Genomic DNA, 18,114 nt, shown 5'->3' on the forward strand with positions numbered 1-18,114 from the left:
GAAATTTGGCACCGATAACATATCCTAGCTATTCTGAAATGGAATGGATTTTGAGGATATGTTGAGCAGCTGTTCAGTCTTTTATCAGAGAGCAGCTTAACACCAGATTCATGCTGCAGGTAATGGTAACTTCCAGATGAAGAAAAGTATTTGGTAAATGCTGATGCAACAGCAGTGAAGCAGAATCCAAGCAGGAATATCAAACTACTCTTTAAAAGGCTCCCTTACAATGCCAGCTCTCCTTCAAATTAACTAGTGGATGCAACATTGGTTTTAAGAGGGAGTCAGGCATTCAAAGATTAATGGATATTTTCCAGCTTTTTCAGATGAATAGTTATGTACATGAAGATAACACATCTATCAGCGCACGTTTCTCAACACTGAAAGAGGGATGAAGCACAAAAGCTGTTTCTTGCTGATCAGTAAATAAAACCTTCACAACCTGTACTACTAATGGTTCTAAAACAAAAGCAGGACTGACTGCATGAAAAATGATCACTTGTTAATTAGTAGGAGCCTTCATTGTAACCAATGTCATCTAGCCTGACCTCAAAGGAATAGTTCCCCATTGCAGTATTGAGTTCCTCATGTTTTCTAAACTTTTTAAGTAACTGCCATTGTAAATGCAAGCGCTATAAAATAATCTATTGAGACAAATTCTTCTCTTTCCTGAGTGGAAGCTGGGAGACGTGATAAAAGGGTGTAAGTTATCTAGAGCTATGCAGAGAACAGAAATTCCATTTTGCTGAGCATTTTGAAGTTTTGAAATTTTGTTTAGTTCCAATTTGGAATGAAATGTAAAGTGAAATTTCCTCTAAATTTTATTTTTAAAACAAAAATTTGTCTTGGACCAACTAAAACATTTCACTTCAAAAAAATTGGAATGTTGTGTTTCAATTTTGGCTTTTATTTTATACTATATTATCATATATAATATAATACCAAAAAAAATTGCAACCAGATGTTGTTTTGAAAAATGAAATCAAAACACTGTGTTCTGACAAAGTCAAAATGAAACATTTTAACACGGACCATAGAACTTTCCCAAAAGAATTCCTAGAGCATATATTTTCCAAAAAATCCAATCTTGATTTAAAAATTGCCAGTGATGGAGAATCCACCATGGACTGTGTCAAATTGTTCCAATGGTTAATTATACTTGCTGTTAAAAATGTATGCCTTATTTCCACTCTGAATTTGCCTAGCTTCAACATCCAGCCATTGGGTTTTGTTATACCTTTCTCTGCTAGAGTGAAGAGCCCATTATTAAATATTTGTTCCCCATGTAGGTACTCATAAACTGTGATCAACACACCTTTTAATTTTTTTCTTTGTTAGACTGAAGGAGCTCAGTCTATTTAGCTCATCATACGAAGCAGCACCTTCTCTTGGCCCCCTACCCAAGTTCCATCCAAGTGAAGTGAGCTGTTTTGGTCTGGTGTAATGACACAATGTTCATATCATGACAATTCATCAAGAGGCTACAATGTAATCATCATGACAGAGTTCTGGTATGGATCCCTGTTCACCAAACTTTGTGGTAGAACTTGAAGCTGATTTTTTTTTTATTTGATCCATCCTTGGTTTAAATACACAGTTAATCTGATTCTCCTCTCACTTAACCATTTTACACTTCAGTAATGTTATTTCTCATTTGCTCCAGGAACAATGAGAGAAGAATGAGGTCCATTATTTTTAAAAAGCTGGTGAGTCTTTCTGTCTTGGTTTTCCTGAGGTGGGCCTAATTCTGAAGTGATTGCCACTTAGATCATAGTAAGTCAAGAGTAAGTCCTTTGAAGTTGATGGGAGTACAATGGTGTCAAAAGTTGTAATTTTCCATTGTGTATTTCATAGGTTCATAGAGTTTAAGGCCAGAGGGGACCATTAGCTCATCTAGTCTGACCTTCTGTATATCACAAGTCATTAATTTCCATTTAGATACACCAATATCAAGCCCAAAGACTTTAGTTAGACTAAAGCATTTTGATCCTCAGAAGACTAAACTGTGTCAGAGGCAGAGATGAGAAGAGACAGAGGTGCCACCAATGTCTTCAGTCCTTACAATGGCAGGGAATTGATTTAAGTCAAATATCCCTGGATGATTTCAGTAGGTGAACCACATCCCATGCTACAGAAAAAGGTATCTTCCCCCCATCCCCCCAGGTCCCTGCCAAACTGAGCAGGGTGAAAATTCCTTCCCCAGATTTGGCATCTGGATCAGTATGACACTGAACATGTGAGTGAAACTCACGAGTTAAGCATCTAAGAAAGAGAATTTTCTATACCACTTCAGAGCACTGGTGTCCTAACTCCAGCTGTGATCAAGTTCTGATTATTCAGAAGAAGGTGAAAACAAAACACAACAAAAAAACCCAACCCAAAGTAGAATACACTTGGTCAGTGGCCAATTGTGAATGTAGGGTGGTGGGTGGATTCTTACCTCACCCCTACAGGGACTGGCTGAAGCCCTTAAGTACGCATGGCTGAAACTAAAAAAAGGTCAGGGTCAAATGAGAGAAGACATAGGTTGATGGTGTAATTTACATTTGAAATAAGTGAGAAAATACATATTTATTTATTAAAACTATCTACACTTATAAGGCTCCCATTGCCACAGTATCTGAGCATCTCACAAGGTAGGGAAGTGCTATTATCTCCATTTTACAGATGGGGGAATAGGGGCATAAAAGAATTTAAACTCCTAACTGAAATCAGGAACTTAAATACATTTGTTTGTGGCTGTTGGCTAGAGGCTGAGTGACTTGCCCAAGATCACACAAGAAGTCTTGGGTAGAGCAGGGAATTGAACACAGGGCTCTTGAGTCCCAGGCAAGCATCCTAACCGCTGGACAATCCTTCCTTGAGAAGTACGAGCATGTGAAATACATGCATGAATGTTTGTAGTTTTCAGACTATAGCATTCAGGAAATTCATTTTTACCGCTGGTGGTGTTTGTTTTTTACATTATACCAGTGCTAATATAAGTAAATGTTGACTACTCTAAACTTAAGTTGCATAAGACTTTAAAGATATTCTTTCATATTACCTAGTAAGAACAACCTTGATGTAGTTTGCCAAGCTTTGAATTATAATGTATGTCATCAGTAATGTAAGTTGTTATAATTTACTTCTGACATTAAGATGTTGCTTTTGGGCATACAGTTGCAAATATATCCTATCCACTTTCTTGCCTTCTAAATGCCCTTCATGTTTCAGTAAAACAATCCAATCAAAACTAAAGACCAGAAGCACAGTAAAACAAATCAAGCATACAAACAATTCCTGTTCTACTGGCATCCCTGTTCTACGTTAGCCTATTTGCCCAAGGCTTTTAAATTTCTTAAGTTGGGTAATATTATAGCTCACTAAACTTTCCAAAGAAAATATCTAGACTGTGTGTTACTTTCTATGTTACTTAGGCTAAGGGTTCATAAAAGTAGAATTATCTATGCATAAATTTAATCCGCAGAGTGTAAAATTCCCAATTACAAAATATTCATTCTAAGATTTATTTTGATGGTTTTCCTAGTTTATAATTTTTTTAAAAAGAAATGTGGCAGTGTTGTTGTGTGTTGATTATTGCCTTAGCTCCCAAAGTTCCCAGTCAGAATCAGGACCAACTGAGCTGAGTGTTATGCAAGCATGAAGAAACAGCCCCCCTCCTTAAGAGATGTTTTCATTCAATGTGATGGAAGTTATGGTTTAAAAAAAATACCGATTTCTTTCCTTTTAGTAAATTTAAGTCCAGAAGGGCCTATTAAGGACTGAACTATACATATGTGCTAAACTATGCATGTGGCTTTCACTAAAGCCATACCATGCATGTGTATTTGAGGATAGAATTTGGCCTTTGTTGTCTTTTGGGCTTTTTTCCCTTTTTATGCACTCTCACACAGATTTTTTTCCCCCCAGGATACCCGTAAAGTTAATTATAATTCTGTGGCAGATGGCTAATTTTGATGTGTTTGGTCTAAACAAAAACCTGGCCATAACCCATCTCTGATGGCAGAGACGTGGCCAGATCCTCAGTTACTGTCAACTGGCATAGTCCCAGTGACAGTTGCTAGTTGTTTTGGTTGTGAAGAAAATCTTGAAAAAGTGAACGATGCGTAATTGATACAGAGGTGTCTTCCAGAGTTTGCTGGGAGCCTGACACAAGTGAATTGCCCCAATCATTTTTATGGAGTGCTAACTCAGATGCTCAGTGATGATATTCAAATGTTAATATGAACTATTTCACTGCTGAGCAAAGCATGGAGGAAAGGTGAGGGAGGACCAGACAAGGAAGATCTGTACAGTTTCATTTTGGTGACACAAATGACCAGGCTTGGGAAAATAACCCCATTTTGCCCCTCCCCCTACTCTAGAAGGAGCCAGGTCCAACATCTCCAATAGGGCATCTGAGTCCCACAAAGTGGGATCCAAGCTCAAGGTGTCCAGGAACGTCCCATGGTGTAGACAAACCCCACTAAGAAAAACTAAACTCAAGTAGCCCTGTGGAGCCCAGAAGGCATATATGATCACGTTTTGAACACCTGCACAACCTAATATGTGTAGCATCTCATTCTGGCATCTCAAGGGATTTATTTTGTGGACAGAGTATAGTTTGTGGAAGGAATTTGAATATTACCGTTGTAGCACTATCTTTTTATTCTTCCCACTCCAACCACCAAAACTCATAAATCAACTGATGCGGGGGAAGGGAAGGGAGAAGCAGAATGTCATTTCACAGAAAGGAGCTGAACAACATGTGTTTGCAAACCATCAATAAATAAATAAGAGAATCTAATACATACAGATGTTGCTCTGAGCATGAACAGAGATGTTTCTAGTGTATGAGACTTTGTTGTTTTTAAATCACACCTATTGACTTCCCTGGGCTTGGAAGCAGTCCCATAAAGCATATGATTGGACTTTGTTGTAGCAAATGTGCTGCATTCTTCAGCTATGAATAGTTAAGTGAGACTCAGTAAATGTGATATAAGATCAGATCCCTAGAGGTTCTTCCAAAGAGCACTTATAAGGCATGACTTAAAGAAAGGTTGAATTGCTTTGGACCAATAGCTGATTTCTTACAGAAAGGCTCCTTCATTTAAGCACCTTGACATTTTGTTAAAATTTTGCTGGACAGATTAGATCACCTCACTTAACTCAATAATGAAGAAGTGATGGTGATATTTGCACTTGATTCAAAGGTCACAATAAATTCTGTGCTTCATGCAGATCAATGTGTTCTACCTGAGAGAGAGCATGATTTTGCCTCATTACCACATTTAAGATCTAAGATGATATGAGATGAATTTATCTTAAATCCATCATAAAAAGGCTGACTTTAGTAATTAGCTTATGTGTTGATAAGGAACTTTACTCTCATCTGAATATATATTGAAATCTATCGTCTGCTTATCAATATGTCTGGCCATCTAAAACAGTGGTAGCTGTCAACACATTAACATACTGTATGAACAACTTCCTTGTTAACATTGTCAGTGCCTCTGAAATACCAATAATTATGAAAGAACTTGCAGCATTTCTGCCTTAGATTACATTTGAAATGATACAGCATGTAAGACAGATGTGGAATCATATCAATAATCAAGTATTTTGGGTGGTGGCAGTCAGGGACTCCTTTTTGAGGGGGACAGAGACATCCGTCTGATAACCTGACATCCTAGGACAGGGGTCGGCTGTGCCCAATCTTCCCTCCAGTTCCTCTTCCAGTGCTGCTGGCAGTGTCGGCGGCAGGGATGGTCTGGAGCTCCGTTCCGATGGCAGTGGCGGGGGCGAGCATGGAGCAGCGTGGCTCAGGCCAGGGCGCCACCTGCCGCTCAAAGTCGGTTGCCATGGGTTGCTGACCACTATCCTAGGAGGTGTGCTGCCAGCCTGCAGCTGGCCTCAGAGGTTACAGAAAGATTGCTGAGGCTCATCCATCCCTCTGGTCACTACCCCACTACCGGTGGTGCTCACTGATGTGGGTCATAACGATACTCCCAGTTCTGACCTGAGGAGATCAGCAGTTTTCTGGGAGCGAAGGTGAAGGGGCTGGGAACACAGGTGGTGTTCTTGTTCACCCTCCTACTTTAGAGTACAGGTGCAGCCAGGGACACGCTCATCCTGGAGATGAATGCATGGCTGTGCAGAAGGTATCAACAGGAGACCTTTCGTTTCCTTGACCATAGTATGCTGTTCCATGAAGGAGGATATCTGAGAAGAGATGGCATCCACCTGACCAAAAAGGGGAAGAGCATCTTCACACACTAGCTCTCCAAACTAGTGAGGAGGGCTTCAAACAAGATTAAAAGGAGACAGGTGACAAAAACCCACAGATAGGTATTAAAAAGGTAAATTTGATATAGGGCTAGAAGTTGTAGGTGTGGGGAATGATAAATCTCAGTAGGGTCATAGGAGTAGCAAAAGGGTTAACAGTGATGGAATCTGTTCAATATCTTAGATGTCTATACACAAATACAAGGAATATGGGGAATAAACCTGAAGAACTGGATGTATTAGTACATAAATTAAGTTATGACTTAACTGGCATCACAGAGACTGGTGGGATAAATCTCATGACTTCTATAGATCACTAAATCAGGTGAAGGAGGTGGATGAGGCATTATTAGAATAAATAACAGAACCACAAGACCTGGTAGCAATGGGGGACTTTACCCTGACACCTGCTGGGAAAGTAATACAGCAAAACAGAAAATTTCCAGTAAGCTCTTGGAATGTCCTGGGGACAACTTCTTGTTTCAGAAGGTGTAGGAAGTAACCAGGGAGACGACCATTTTAGAATTGATTCTGACTAACACAGAGGAATTGTTTGCAAATCTGATGTTTGGTAATTTGGGTGAAAGTGATCATAGATTTCATGCCTGTAAGAAAAGGAAGGAGTGAGAGCAGCAGAATAAGGAAAAATGGACTTAAAAAAAGCAGACTTTAACAAACTCAGAGAAGTTGTAGGTATGGTCCCCTGGGAAGAAAATCTAAAGGAAAAAAAGGAGTTCAGGAAAGCTGTCAATTTCTCAAAGAGACAATATTATAGGCACAACAGTAAACCATCCTGATGTGAAGGTAGTACAAGAGGAATAGTATGAGGCTAATATGGCTCCATCAGGAGCTCTTTAATGACCTGAAAATCAAAAGGAATCCTACAAAAAGTGGAAACATGAACAAATTGTGATATTTCTTTCGTACTTCCTTAACAAACATGTAGGGATAAAATCAGAAAGGCTAAGGCACAAAAATGCCTAGTAAGGAACACAAAAAGCAATAAGGAGAGATTCTATAAATACATAAGGAGCAAGAAAAAGATGAAGGAAAGGGAAGGAAAATAATAACAAACAACATCAAGAAGGCTGAGGTGTTTAATGTCTATTTTGCTTCTGTCTTCACTAAAAAGGTTAATTGTGACCAGTTACTTCACACAATATTAACAACAAAGGGGAAGGAACTGGAACATAAGCTGGTATAGGGAAAGCATTAGTTAAAAAATATTAAGATGAGTTAGATGTATTCAAATTGGCAGGGCCTGAGGAAATTCAGCTTACGGCACTTAGGGAGGTAGATGAAATCATCTTGGAACCATTAGTAATTATCTTCAAGAACTCATGGAGGACAGGAGATGGGCAAATATAGCACCTATCTTTAAAAAGAGACACAGAGGATCTGGAAAACATAGAGCAGTCAGTCTAACTTTCATACCTTGAAGGATACTGGAACATTTTATTAAACAATCAATTTGTAAGCACATAGAGGATAATAGGGTAATAAGTTATGGACAGCATGGATTTGTCAAGAACAAATCATGCCAGACAAATATAATTTCCTTCTTTAACAGGGTTACTGGCTTTGTGGATGCGGAGAAGCAGTAGACGTGATGTATCTTGATTTTAGTAAGGCCTTTGAGACATACCCAAATAACATTCTCACAAACAGACTAGGGCAATGTGGTCTAGGTGAATTACTCTAAGGTGGGTGCAAAACTGGTTGAAGGACCGTACCTAAAGAATCATTATCAGTGGTTTGTTGTCAAACTGAGAGAATGTATCCAGTGAGTCTGTAGTGTTTGTTGTCAAACTGAGAGAATGTAGCTAGTGGGATCCCATGGGGTTCTGTATTAGGTCTGGTACTGGGCACTCTTTTAATTAATGATGGGGATAATAGATTGGAGGGTGTGCTTATAAATTCTGCAGATGTCACCACACTGGGAGCTGCAAGCTTTTTGGAGGACAGGATTAGAGTTCAAAATGACCATGACAAGTTACTGAATTTCATCTTATTGATTTCAGACTAATTCTCCAAAGACAAGTGCACTTAGGAAGGACACATCAAATGCACAACTACAAATGGGGAATAACTGGTTAGGCAGTAGTACTGCAGAAAAGAATCTGGGGGTTATAGTGGATCACAACTGAAATATGAATCAACAAGTTGATGCAGTTGTGAAAAAGGTTAATATCATATTGGGGTTTATTAACAGGAGTGTTGAATGTAAGGCACTCAAGGCATGTTCTGTTTGGCACTCGTGAGGCCTCAGCTGGAGTACTGTGTCCAGTTTTGGGCCCCACACTTTAGGAAAGATGTGGACAAATTAGAAAGAGTCCAGAATAGAACAACAATAATGATAAAAGGCTTAGAAAACCTGACCTGTGAGGAAAGGTTTAAAAAAAAAAAGAAAGGACGTGTTTAGTTTTGGAAAAAGATGACTGATGGGGAACCTGATAACTAGGTTTGGGTTAAGTCACACTGGGCCCTAGTCAGATATACACTTCTGGGCCGCTCTACTGGCCAGCTAAGCTAGATGCTGTCACAGTATGGATGGCTTTATATTGACATGGTTCTGGCTGGCACAGCTGCACTAGAAATCTTCTAACTCAGGCATCTCTGGTTCCTGATGCATGGATGTTACTTAGCTAATGCTCTCCTGTCCAGTTCAGTCAGAGAGTGGCTTGTGCTGCACAGACACTGCCCCATTAGCTCCTTCATGTCCACCCCACCCTCAGGGATCCCTACCACTTCTTTGGTGGCCTTATGGGCATTTATGGCAGCTCCATGTATTTGAGGCTGTTGCTAAATAAGTCCTGCGGGCAGAGCAGAGGGGACGTGGAGTTGACGGAAATGGGGCAAGGTCGGGCAGGCCTCCAGGGGGGAGCCCTGGTACAAAAGCTGGCCCCACAGCAGCAGCAAGGAACAGCTACTCTGCTGACCACTCAGGTTTGGCCCAGCCACCCCTCCGTCATGATTTGATTGAGTGGGATTGCGAGATGGTGCATGGGGTTGCAGTGCCATTCAGGTTTGGCTTGGCTGCCCCCTCTGTCATGATGGGGTAGGTGGGTGAAGGGGTGGCTGGGCCAAACCTGCGTGGTGTTGAACATAAACATAAGAATGGCCATACTGGGTCAAACCAATGATCCATATAGTCCAGTATCCTGTCTTCTGATAGTGGCCAATGCCAGGTGCTTCAGAGGGAATGAACAAAACAAGGCAATCATCAAGTGATCCACCCCCCTCATAGAATCATAGAATATTAGAGTTGGAAGGGACCTCAGGAGGTCATCTAGTCCAACCCCTGCTCAAAGCAGGACTAACCTCAGCTATATCATCCCAGCCAGGGCTTTGTCAAGCCTCAGATTAAAAGCCTCTAAGGATGGAGATTCCACCACCTCCCTAGGTAACCCATTCCAGTGCTTCACCACCCTCCTAGTGAAAAACTTTTTCCTAATGTCCAACCTAGACCTTCCGCCCTGCAACTTGAGACCGTTGCTCCTTGTTCTGTCATCTGCCACCACCGAGAACAGCCTATCCCCATCCTCCCTGGAACCCCCTTTCAGGTAGTTAAAGGCCGCTATCAAATCCTCCCTCATTCTTCTCTTTTGCAGACTAAACAAGCCCAGTTCCCTCAGCCTCTCCTCATAAGTCCTGTGCTCATCAACCCTCAGCTTCTGGCAGTCAGGCTAGGAACACCCAGAGGATTCCTGACCATCGTAGCTAATAACCATTGATGCCCTATCCTCCATGAATTTATCTAATTCCTTTTTGAGCCCCATTATAATTTTGGCCTTCACAATATCCCCACTGAGACCTAGCACGCAGAGTCACGGTGCCACTCAGGTTACCTCTTCCCTCTCCCAAATTTGGGCCCTAGGCACATGCCTAGTTTGCCTGTGCATTAATTTAGCCCTGCCTGTAAGTCTCGAAATGTGTTAAGAACTGTTATAAAGAGGATGCTCATCAATTTTTCTTCATGTCCAGTGGAGGTAGGATGACAAGTAATGGGCTTAATCTGCAGCAAGGGAGATTTAGATTAGCAAGTAGGAAAAGCTTTCTAACTACAAGGGTAGCTATGGTCTGGAATAGGCTTTCAAGTCGAGTTGTGGAATTCCCATTATTGGAAGTTTGCAAGAATAGGTTGGACGAACACCTGTCACGGATGGTCTATTGGTCCTGCCTCAGCATGGAGAGATGGACTAGATGACCTTTCAAGGTCCTTTACAGCTATCTTTTTCTGTGATTCTAAGATTCTATGATTTTAGAAATAATTATTATTCTCATTTTTTAAAATTATGGACCAGATCCTCCAATGGGACTATTTCTATGGGATTTTTTTGGTCAATGAAATTACATGCACAAAGAATTGCTACTCATAGATGTAAGGATTTGCAGAATTGGGTCCTATATTTACATTTGTTCAAGTGTACTTTAGGGTTCAATTCTCTGTGCCCTAATAAATAAAAAATATTTGGAGCTAGATTTACTGTTACACTTCATTTACTTTACATTGTTTCAGCAGTGCAAAGCAGCCATAACCCCATGACAACCAGCCAGTTATCTGCTTTGCATTACTGGAGCAGTGCAAAGCAGCTAGAGCTACCAGTGAATCTGACTCTTGATTAGCTGACCAGGACCTTAAGATTCTTTCAGACTGAGTTTTATGTGACAAAAGGGAGAGAGTTTTTCAGTCTAAAAAGCTGAGAAAGTATTTCCTCTTTAATCCTCAAGCTGAGTGTTCCATGCACATGAGCAGAGATTAATGCTCTCAAGATCCACCATATGGATTTACAAAGAGTTTCATCTGAAGTATTTTTGGCAAAGTATTTTTATAATTGTATACCAAAGTTGTTAACATCAGTGGTGGCTGGATGTGGCCTATATTTTTTAGCCTGCCTGTTGTTAATATTTGAAGATGGCTCCTAGTAAACCAGTGAATCAGATAAACCAAAGTGGTAGATTACATCAAAATAATACTACTTTGAGATTCAAACTTAGCAGTTTGACATCTTATTCTTTTAGCACCAATCTAAGTACTAGTGGGTTCCTCCTTCAGCACAAAACTCATCTTCTCATCAGTGGGTACCCTGAGCCCAGAACTAGGAAGGACAGCTGTGTGTTTAGGGCACTAACCTAGGACCAGGTAGACCCACCTTCAAGTCCCTGCTCTACCACAGGATTCCTGTGTCACAAGAGGCAAGTCAGTAAGGGTATATCTATGGGGAATACCTAGGGCCTCAGATAGGATTGTATTTGGGCAACTAGCCTGTGCTGAGGCTACCCTGCTATTTTTAGTGTGCTTGCTTGATCAAAGCTAGCATGTGTATGTCTCCAAAAGCTGGAAATTACACCTCCGTCTGCTGTGTAGATGTAGCCTTGGTCTCTCTGTGTCTCATTTCCCATCTATGAAGTCTCTGTGTATCTCACAGGGATGTTGTGAGGATAACTACACTAAAGACTGTGAGACACTCAGATACTATGGTAATGGGGCCGCATAAATTCCTAAGATAGAAGGCTTCTGGGATCAAGCCCTAGAAAGTTTTTTCCTGTGATTATTATAGCAGATTGGGAACCAGAACGTTTCCAATGAGTTCCCAAAGCATCACAGTAAAAATCCATTATCACTTTTCAAGAAGATGGCTGCCCACAACAGGAGTCTGATAATGAAAATTGTAATTAAAATCTTGAAAGAAAACTACATATCACAGTTTATTCATGGTGGTAAGTTCTTCGTGATTATCAAGGCTCAGTTTGTTGGGCTGAGCAAAATAGGTGCAATTTCCTTAAAAAATTAAATTATTTTCCATCACAGCAAATGCAGCCAAGTGTGGTACTGTGAATAACCTATTTCTGAGGGACTCACCTCAGTATGACGCCGCTCTATTGGTGTCATCAAAATTAATAGGTAAAACTTGCCTTAAGCTTAATTGGTATATTAATGCCTACATTTTTACATTACTTGAACATTTTCTTAATTAAATTGGACCATTCTAAATCACACTGCTTCTTATTTTATATTGTTTTCTTAATATTGCAATATTTCAAAGATAATTGCAAACAGTTTTGGAGAGATTTTTTAGATCCAGTGCTCAGTACAACATGTTAATTATAGGAAGGTAATAACATGGAAAATTATTTGAATTAGATATCACAAAGTTCAGCATTGATTTCAGTAGAAGGATGGAGAATAGCAATTGTTTCCCAGCTGTTTAGACCATAATCTCATTATGGATATGTATTGGTTTCACTGACTATATCTTTAATATCTACAAGGACAGATGTTGTTGGGGTTGTTAAGACAATTCAGGAAACTTGCATCTTCCATCACCATTGTCACAGACTAGAGGTCCGGAGACCTTAAATTGATGTTTCAAACTCATCTTGCCAATGAGACAGAATAAAGACATGCATCTGTTTGTCTTCCTGGTGAGTTTAAGGAAAATGAAGCCAATAATGATATTTTTCAATGTCAGTAAAGTCATTCTCTCCTTCAGCTTGTAATGTATCTGTGGTTTTATTTAAAAGGTAACTTCTGGCATGTTTCTAATCTTTGGACTGCTTATAGTAGGAGTTAAAAACAAAAACTCCAAGAATATTCCTACATCCCACTTGCCATCATACTGAATTAAACCACATACATCAAATAGATTTATCTTTATAGCGCAATACTTCAACTGGGGTGAGGGGGAGGGTTGTTGTGCAATTCAAGGTTTTGCAAAGGTTCATGAAATATTTTCGAGCATTTTGTCAAAGTTTTAGAGTTTTGTCAAAAACAAAAGACTTAAAAAATACAAGAAACCACACATTCCTAGCTACCTCAGACTTCTGACTCCCCATTCCCTAAGGAGTCAGGAGCTCCCTCAGACAGAAGGAGTAAGGTGAAAGATGCAGAAAAGTTCCTACCCTGAGGTGGTTGAGGAAGGACAATTTCACACAGGAGACCTCCATCCATAGATGTCAACCTTTGGCTGGGGAAAACAGGGTGACACATTCCAGGCAACCCAACCTGAAGGTGGTGTTGGAGGCAATAAGGATAATCCCCAATGGCTTTGATTATCCCCTCCCAAAACAATTCTTTTACTCCCCATCGGTTCCTCAAGGGGAGGATGCCTCTCCCCACTGTCCCTCTGTGGAAGGAAGGATATTGGGAAATTTTTATATATTTTTTTGGAGGAGAAAGTGCTAAGAAGCACTGATTCACATCTATCTGCCAGAAGTATGGATGGACCCTTAAAACTTGGCAGAATGCAGAATTATTGCTGTTCTGGTTTCCTGCATAACTTTAAACCTGCAATGTTCAAATGGCCTTGAAATTATGTACTGTGTTCGCTTCCAGCTCAGCGTACAACCACGATGACTAGAAATTATATACTTTTTACTAGCGAACTATTTACTTTCAGAGTTTCCAGCAAGATTCTCCACAAAGTTACACCACTGAAGCCAATAGGGCTACACCAGCATAAAACCAGTCTAAGGTAGGAATCAGGACTACTGATCTCTCTCTCATGACATAACATAACATACTGCCTGAAAGGAACCAGTGTTGTTCATCTGCCCTGCCCTAAGCATTCATTCATTTCATTAAAAAAATTTCCCCCTTCCCTCTGACCCTCATCCCATTATCATCACTCATTGGCCCCCCTCTCGCTCCATGAAGTGAGAGTCCAATCTGATTAGGGAGATTATTATATTTGTGTTTTCTTATCTCGCTTTTTCCACATCTGGAAGAGACTGAATGGGTCACTTTCCTTTCATGAGAGGGAGACTTCTATATTGTGAGGCGGAGTTGTGCCCATGGATTTTGGGGGCAGGGCATTGACCAAGAGATGTGTGCCTTGTGAGCCAGAGACCCACAGGGCTCAGAAGAGGAGTGTGTGGCTTGGGTTTTAGTGTTGGTGGAAGGAAAGGAGTGGAGAGTTCACTACGTCCGTCCTATTGGCATCCAATAATGTGAAGTGCGAAAGGCCTTCTTCCTCAAAACTGGATTGAATACAGTGGGCAAATCTACATTGTCTTCAACAGAGCAATACCAATTTACACCAGCTGATCTGGCCCGTGTGTCTCTCTTGTATGTGAGGGTGGAATTAAAATAGGAGTGGTTCTTTTGTACCAATCACCTTGCTGTGCTACAGAGTTGTGCATGAGCTTTGATGCACCACACTGAGTTGGCACTGGAGGTGCCGAATCAGACAGCACAGGACCATCAAAACTTTTGAGGTTTGCCCATCAGTCCGTATCACTTATTTAAAGGAAGATTTTGCTTCAAGTGATGTCTTCTAGTCCTATATTACGGGTGCTATATAACAAAAGAATTGTGAAATTAATAAGTATTTATTTATAGGAATTACAACTTTTTCTTAATTTATAACAGCTATGGGCCCAATCTGCAAACCCTAACTCGTGGTAGAACCGGTCACAATAATAGGACTACTTCTGTAAGGTTTGGCCCTAAAATTATAAATATCATTTGTGAGTTTTAGGCAGAACATATTTTTGTGCTGCTTGGTTGAATAAATTGAGTAATTGCCTATAGGTAACAGCTGGATATAAATAGTTAACTAGACCTTTGATAGAGGACTTTAATATCAGCATCTTGAATTTGAAAATGCTCGCATTTCTTACTTCGTTGTTAATAACTGCTGAGGCTTAAGTTTTACTTTGTCATTTATGATTATATTCATATTTAAATGCAACAGATTAATTCAAAAACGACTGAATGGATTTGATAAAACAGACTGTACATGTAGATGAAATAAAAAGTTCAATATACTGTATGTGGGAATTTTAAATTACCTTTAAATAATACACAAGGTAGGACATAGAAAATTCCACTGAAACAGATTATGAAGGTACTTATCAATGCATGACTTCTTACATACTTTAGGAGATGAGGCCCAAACCTCTATTCTGGAAAGCTTTCATGTCAGGACATTCAATTCAAGTGTCTTCTGTAAAGTTTCCAATGATGGTTACAACAATATAAGCCTTCTTGTCTATCACAAGCTCTTCTTTCTTCCATTCTGTTTCTGTAATTATTCTCTCTCAACCATACGCTCACATTTATCAACATGGCCAAATCCTCTCCCTGCTTAAATGTTATAGATTCATAGATTCCAAGGCCACAAGAGACCCTTGTGATCATCTAGTCTGACTTGTATAACACAGGCCATAGAACTTCCGCAAAATAATTCCTAGATCAGATCTTTTCGAGAAACTTCCAACCTTGATTTAAAAATTGTCAATGATGGAGGATCCACCACAACCCTTGGTAATCAACTGTAATCAAGGCACCTATTAACCTTCTCTTTGTTAAGCTCAAATGATTGAGCTTTTTGAGTCTGTCACTATACCGCATGTTTTCTAATCCTTCAATCATTTTCCTGGCTTTTCTCTGAACTCTCTCTAATTTATCAATATCCTTCTTGAATTGTGAGCACCAGAATTAGACACAGTATTCCAGCAGTGGTCACACCAGTGCCAAATAAGAGGTAAAATAACCTCTTTACTTCTCCTCAAGATTCCTCTGTTTATGCATCACAGGATCACATTAGCTCTTTTAGCCATAGCTTCACACTGGTAGCTCATGTTCAATTGATTATCCGCTACAACCCTAAAAACTTTTTCAGAGTCAGTGCTTCTCAGGTTAGAATCTCCCATCCTCTAAGTATGGCCTACATTCTTTATTCCTAGCTGTATACATTTTCATTTAGCTATATTAAAACACACATTATTTGCTTGTGTCCAGTTTACCAACTGATCCAGGATCACTCTGAATCAATAACCTGTCCTCCTCATTACTTACTACCTCCCCAATTTTTGTGTCATTTGTAAACTTTATCAGTGATAATTTTATGTTTTCTTTCAGGTAATTAATAAAAATGTTAAATAGCATAGGACCAAGAACCGATCCCTGCGGGACCCCACTTGAAACACACTCGCTTGATGACGATTCCCCATTTACAATTAAATGCTGAGACCTATCAGTTAGCCAATGTTTAATCTATTTCATGAGTGCCATGTTATTTTGATATTTTTCTAGTTTTTTAATCAAAATGTTGTGTGGTACCAACTCAAACACCTTAAAGCCAAGTCAAACACCTTAAAGAAGTCTAAGTGTATTTCATTAACACTATTACTTTTATCAACCAAATAACTTGTAATCTATGTTTTTTAAGAGTCCATGTTGCAGCTCCTGAGCAAAAAAGGTCAGTGGAGGCTCCAAATGGTGGATAGCCTGAGCAGATTGTACCACCTTTATGGTGAGTCAGATGCAGTGTTATCCACTGCTGGTCAGAGAAACTTGAACGGACCCACATTCCATCAGAATATGTGATTCTGGCTGAATTGAAATGCTTCACAAAATCTGGCCAATTTCTTTTTTTTTTGTTTTGTTTCCATTTTTCATTTTGAAATGACTTCCCATTTCAATTTTTTTTTATTTTTGTATTTACACGTTAGAATATAATACAAAATTTTTCAAAAGTTGCTTTGATTTTGTTGAAACAAAACATTTCAGATGACCCAAGAGAAAAGTGTTTTGGAATTTTCCTTCACAGAGAATTTTGAATTTTGCAGTTTTCACTCCAATTTGGAATGTAGCCAAACTTTGAAAACTCAAAATCCTTTGCAAAATGGAACTTCTGTCCTCAGAACAGCTTTAGTGTTCTCTTCATCTTTTTCTCTTGTAAACTGACTTTGGGCAAAAGACAATTTTGCTTTCCTCCACCATCCTTTAAGTCACCAGCCTCCATTCTGGAACTCCTTCTGTGAGACACAGCAAAGATAGCATAATGCAAGGATACAGGGGGCAAAGGTGGCTTTATGCTACATGTCCATCATTTGGATTTTGATACAGCTTGGAGCTGATACAACACCCAGCAGAAATTACAGCAGTCTTACCTGAGTTTCTTATGTGCCACGTTGCAGTCCAAAGTAGCCCAGAATCACTGTAGTGCTATGGAGACTTTCTGCTATCTGTGATGTGATCCTTCTCATCCACAATCCTGTCACCCCTTCCAGGATGCCCCCTGCTCCAGAGACTGGGAGGGAGCTGCGTAGGGCTGTGAACAGTGACCCTTCCCTGGTCTTGGCTGGTGGAATTCTTCTTGTATGGCTATGGCACCTTTTCAGCCCACATATATTGGAGTGGCATATAGGGGCTAGAACTGGAGCCAAACCCTCTGGTCTGAAACAATGGCCACATGTTATGACCACAGAACGCTAATGGTTCATGTACTGCAGTACTGATATAAACGTAAGTGGAAGAGATTCTGATGCCTACTTTGATAGGGGCTCTGATTGTTGCTCTCACTAGTTTTTGTTTTCTCTTCTTCCTTTATTCTTTATACAGAGAAACAACTTTGTTGCTCAGAGCTCTCAGGAATGCCCTCTCATTTTCTCCCTATTAATTATGCAGTTGAGCTTGTGGTATTTGATGCTGTTGCTGCAAACACTCTGATAAAAGTTGAGGAGCTTTAGAGCTTGAAGATTGAAGCAACCAGCTTTTCTCATTGTTGTGTATCACTACCCTATGGAGTCATATAGCTCAGCAGCGTATTTTAAATTTGTTGCAAGTGAATATATCATAATAGAGAACTTTTCACTGATCACCATTTTAATATCCTCCACAATATTCCTGCACACAAACAACTATAAACATACAGGTAGATCTTCACAACAGCATTGGAGTTTACTGAGCAAAACAATTCTTTACCCTACTATGGTAAAATGCCATAAAAGCTTCAGATGATAGGAAAGAAAGGAATGACCACATAGAGAAATTTGTTACCAGGAATGGTGTAATATTATTGACAGTTTTTGTCATTCTACGTGATAATTTGCCTTTTT

The 18,114-nt window shown here is 39.8% G+C and overlaps 1 long non-coding RNA gene across 1 annotated transcript in view; it reads left to right on the top strand.

The window, feature by feature from the left end:
- LOC137154217 (uncharacterized) overlaps nt 1–18,114 on the top strand; it is a 161,177-nt gene that overhangs the window by 132,006 nt on the left and 11,057 nt on the right. The window lies entirely within an intron of this gene.

Source organism: Emydura macquarii, unplaced genomic scaffold (genome assembly GCF_026122565.2).
Source record: "Emydura macquarii macquarii isolate MOO-44397 ecotype Brisbane River unplaced genomic scaffold, CSIRO-AGI_Emac_v2 contig_1253, whole genome shotgun sequence".
Classification (NCBI taxonomy): domain Eukaryota; kingdom Metazoa; phylum Chordata; order Testudines; family Chelidae; genus Emydura; species Emydura macquarii.